The following is a 5,147-nucleotide window of genomic DNA, read 5'->3' as shown; positions in this document are numbered from 1 at the left end:
AAGCCGCCCTCCCCCCCCCCACCTTTCAGAATTCTTAAGTGTATGTTCATCTTATGCAGTAGTTTTAAAATTATCTACATTTCTCCTATTTAAATCAGGCCTAATGCACACATGAACGGCCATATGGTTAGAAGCAATTTTCTTAGACAATGATTGAAGTATATGCAAAATAATATATAGTGGGGTTTTTTTTTTTTCCTTTTTCTCTCTAAATCCGAGAATCCGGGATCATGTTTACAGGGTTGTGTGTAACTATGAGTTTACTTAGACACCTATAACACTAGCCTGTGAGGTCATCCAGGACAGGGGTAAAGCTCTTTACCGTGTCCCCAGCCTAACACAGGGCCAAGCACATAAAGATCTGCAATCATGTAACTGTCTTAGTACTTAGACGATTTCCATCGTTAACCTGTTTAGACGTCAAACGTTAATATTGTTTGAATCAAACCAAGAAGAATTAAAGGAAAGCTTTAGAGTGAAGTAAATTCACTGAGTGGTCTCTTGTATGTAGCTGGGGGAAAGGGCGACCAGCTTTCGAGGTTATGGCTCTACCTGAATAAGGTGATATTAGATTACCTTAAAAAGGTTTAACGGAACCTTTGAACTTCAAATACAATATATCTCTGGGGGGAAACGTTTCTACTTGTACACTACAAAGCAGTGCTGTTTTTCCAGCACAAATGCACTTGTGCTAAGATACTGCCTTGATCAACTATTGCTAAAACATGATGAGTGACCTCAGAAATGGGTGTCAGGTAAGCTGATTGGGAGGGACCACGAGTAGTACACACAGCGCCCACACACCTGCCTTACGAGTGACTTTATCATTCCTCCAAAAAGATGACTAGGACTGGAAGTAGAGACGAGGAAAAACTTTAGGAGGCTGCTTTAAAAAAAAAAAAAATTGTGGCTTTCTGTTACCTGATGTGCTGTGTGCCTTAATGACATGTAAACAATCTGAAATGTACCAGCTCCATCAAAGATTGCTAAAAAGATCAATCAGTTCTCACTAGAAAGCACAGTTAAAAGTAACAGGATTCAGAAAAGAAAGCCATGTTTTTACAGACATTAAATAGCCACAAAAGCCCTAAAACAGAAAAGGGAACTGAGTGAACTATAAAATTTTACAAAGGTCCCGAAACATAATCACTCAACAGCACGTGACTTGCAAACTCTAAGGGCGATAATGCCGTTTTTTTCTACAAAGTAAATTATTACAGGGAAAGCATGTGATTCTTAGCAGGCAGAAACATACACTTTCCCAAGGAAAGTCCATCATTAAATATATTATTTAAGACAGGCTCATCTTCAGACTATTTTTAATCCCTATCATTCTGCTGCCAAAACTGACCATAAGCAGCTGATACTCAGCCGCTAGGAAAATGACGCTTTTTCACGTATTTTGTACACTGGCATGAGAATGGTACTGCTTTCCAGTTAATCAAATGTTTTGGTAGATTTGGACTCCACACAGAAGGCAGAAACTGTTTGCTGACCAACTAATAAAAAGGAAGCTAACCTCTACTGGATGTGGAGAAGTAAGTTCCTGTCGTCCTAAACCACAAAGACCAAAAGAAAAAAGAAGAGAAAGAAAAAAAAAAAGTCACGCCACCATCTCATCAACAGAATGAAGCTAATCTCCTGTTAAGTCCCTTCTTTCTTTTAGGATCCCACACCTCTCACTCTATTCTGGCACATGAAGCTAAATGCTGTCTCATTTCTCAGCTTGGAGGGAGCTATCAATTTCACTCACCATCAACTTTTCCGTATCTCAGTGCTTTGACCGAAAGAGTCCCAACTCCTTGAAGCAATCTGAGAGCCACTCAATGCACCTATAGAACTCAAACTGTGTTATACAAGGGGATAAAATAATAACTAACGGAGCTATCAAAAGAGCTAAGTCTCCTGCCTTTAACTGGAATAGAAAAGCTATTTCACTTTATTGAGATCAATGATGCCAATACAAACTGTATAGCTACCATGAAAAACATTCTTGAGAAGACTGAGCTTACAATAATTTATCTCCTCTTTTTCATTCCAACTTATTTCTTCCAAGGATCAGATCACACTAGTAGACATCTGGGAAACAGTCAGTATTCTAGGTAATACTGGAAACCAGCGAGGCCACTGGAATCAGACGCTGTAGGACGGACCCCAGGTTATCCCAGATTATCATTTTTCGCAAAAGCTGTCCCCAGGAACCAATGGTAGAGAATAATCAATGTCTCTATTAGGTGCACTCGAAACCTCTAACTCACATGAACCACCAGTTCAGACTCATTGGCTGTGGGGTGGGAACAGAGGTTCTGCGTCTCTAACAAGCTGCCAGGTGATGCCCCTGCTGTTGGGCTGTGGACCACACCTGGAGTAGCAGAGTCTCAGACATTTCCTAGAACTGCTAGTGTCTCGTGCTGCCTCCATCCTGCGGCCACACAGTGCCTTATTCAGACTTAGGAATAAAACCACACTCCACTCTAACTCAATTTCTTTTTTAGTCTTTATTTGATTTGTAGGCTTCTGGGACTAGCTCTCAGACGCCTATCATTCCAAGACGCTGCTTTCTCCACGTTCTGGAACATAAAACACAAACAGTCTTCCTTAATCTCGCAAGACTGATTTTGCATCCACAGCAGCAACGGAGAAAAGGGACTTCAAATCTAAAGCCCCCATTACTATATGTGCCGTAGGTGAGCTGATCCATTGCGTCCTAGAAACCACGTGAGACACTGTCAAAGGTCAAAAGGATGTACTACCTCTCTTCTGAAACTTGACCATTGGCATCCAGAGTACTTTACACTATAAGACACAACACGGTATTAGAGAAGAATACTGACTGGTGCAAATTTTGGGGGCAGGGGAAGTCTGTCAGTATGCCATACACCAAACAACAACAACTACTACTACTACTACTACTACTACCACTACTACTTAGGTTAGTAATGCCCCATAAGAAAGGATAGGTAAATCACTTATAACTCTCAAATACTAGCACTTTTATTCCAAAGTATCCACTTACGATCCATTTCCTGATACATACTTTTTTTTTTTGCCAAATTCCCTTGTTTTCCTATATAGCCATCCATCTATATGTTGTCCTGAAAATGACACATTTTATCAACAGCTATTTGTGCCTCTATATGATTTATTTTTACTCTAAGAGGCTTTGTCAAAATATTCTTTATCGTGCTCCATGGTACGTCATTGTGGTTTGGCATCATGAAATATAGCCTCTACATTTATCAATCTCAGATACCTGTTGACCACAAAGGCAGGCTCTCCCAGGAAAACTCTATTTCGAAAGAAGTTAAAAGTGAGCCTTCACTTAAAATGAAAACTCACTTGTACGAGATGTTCATACGGTACACTGCAACAAGACAAAGAGTAGATCATATCTTAATCTCTCTCATAAACATATGTTTAGGTCCCTGTTTCCTATTTTTTTAAGTTAAATTATTTAATGGATGAGAGTTACCACCCTGGATTCCTTTCAGCTAGAAGGAAAATGCTGAAATGTTTTATCATAAAAATACGAAACAGAATTGTCAACTCAGTTTTACTTTGGTCTTAAAACCATCCTTTCGGAGTCTAGAACTCTGTACCTTTTTGGTAATGGTGGTTAAAAATAAAACCACCTACTTAACCAAACATTTAAAAAAAAATATTCTTTGGCCCTTTAGTGAATTCTTACAGAATTACTAAAGATCTGACGATGTGGGATCTCGAAAAAAACAATTCACAAAGAGCATTTTACATTTTAGGGATTTAAATGGGGATGTTTTACTTTTAAACACTCAACAGTGGCATCAATATTTTGTCAACTTTGATCAAGTAGGATCAGATTTTCATGTCAGCCATCTACTTTTCTTGGCTTTTTCTCTTTTTCTCTTGGCCTTAATGTTAGCACACTTGTAAACTGTAGTAAAATATGTAATGTGCTCCTTGAAATTGAATCCACTTGCAGTCATTTCTAGGCTTTGTGCTTCTGGTAGGTCCTATAAAATAGTATCAGTAATTCTCCCTAGAGACTACACAGGGAAGCACTGAGTTGCATCTTTTTTTCATAAATAATTCTTCAAATTAAAACAAAAAAGTCTGAAAAAAATGCTAAGACAAGAATTATCTCTTTTGCTTTTTTCCTAAATTAATAGTTGTAGATAGAAGATGTAGGTCTCAATTACAGTTCTTCAGTCCTAGGGTCTGGACCCTTCTCTCAGAGAATCACACCCAAAAAAATAACTTTATGGTAACACGATGGAATCTCTCTCTAGCACCAGAAAAAAAAAAAAAAAACAACAACAACAACCTCTCACAGATGTTCTTCCAAACTACAGGCATCAATCACTACAACTAGAGTCAGAGCGTGAGAGAATCCACAGCTAAGAGTCAAGTCTTCTACACTTTATATAGATATTGTAGATGCAAGTTTTTTCAGCAGAGGAGACCACCAAATGATATGGACTCTAGACGGTGAAGAGTAAAAAGATACCAAAATTGCAGTCAACTTTAAAATCATACACCAGTCATGGAAACAACACAAAGTATGTGGCCAGGACAAACTGTGTCACCAATGAGATAAAACTTCCTTAGCCCAACGCTCTTGAAGACACTCAGGCATGCCCACTGGGAATGACCGCACACGGCGTGGGATGGAGCTCCCGGACTTCTGGAAAGTCGACTTACCTCTTTACAAACACAGCTAAGTTTTCCAGGGAAAAGGGGCTACGTCGGATTTCCTCTTTGGGCAGATTTTACCAAGTGAGTCAGAAAAGGCATGCCCTTAGTCCTCTGGTGAGGTCTGTTCTTCTAATTGGGTGGTTCTGCAATTTTAATACACATCAGAAACCCCCAGGGGAACTTGCTGAGGATGCGGACCGCCAACCCAACCTGGCGTCCAGTTCTGAGCAGTCTCGGGGGCCGGGGCGAGGATCCTTGGACCCTCAGTTCGAGAAACCCTGAAGGGATACCATTCACCTCGAGATCCCACGGGACAGCAAACCCTGGACCTTTAAACCTCAACGGCCGGCAAGCAAGGAAGACACTTCTGGCCGTGAGGAATCATCAAGAGCAGGGTTGGCAGGGAGAGGGGTTTTTTTTTGTTTTTTTTCCTGGGGGAGGGCGGGGGCGGGCAATCTGATTTTATCTCCCCG

At 40.3% G+C, this 5,147-nt stretch overlaps 1 protein-coding gene across 1 annotated transcript in view; it reads right to left on the bottom strand.

Moving 5' to 3' along the window:
• BCL2 (BCL2 apoptosis regulator) overlaps nucleotides 1-5,147 on the bottom strand; it is a 185,758-nt gene that overhangs the window by 178,900 nt on the left and 1,711 nt on the right. The gene's annotated exons all lie outside the window — the stretch shown is intronic.

This window comes from Crocuta crocuta, unplaced genomic scaffold, assembly GCF_008692635.1.
Source record: "Crocuta crocuta isolate KB4526 unplaced genomic scaffold, BGI_CrCroc_1.0 scaffold36, whole genome shotgun sequence".
NCBI lineage: Eukaryota > Metazoa > Chordata > Mammalia > Carnivora > Hyaenidae > Crocuta > Crocuta crocuta.
This window is presented reverse-complemented; position numbering and strand designations above follow the sequence as displayed.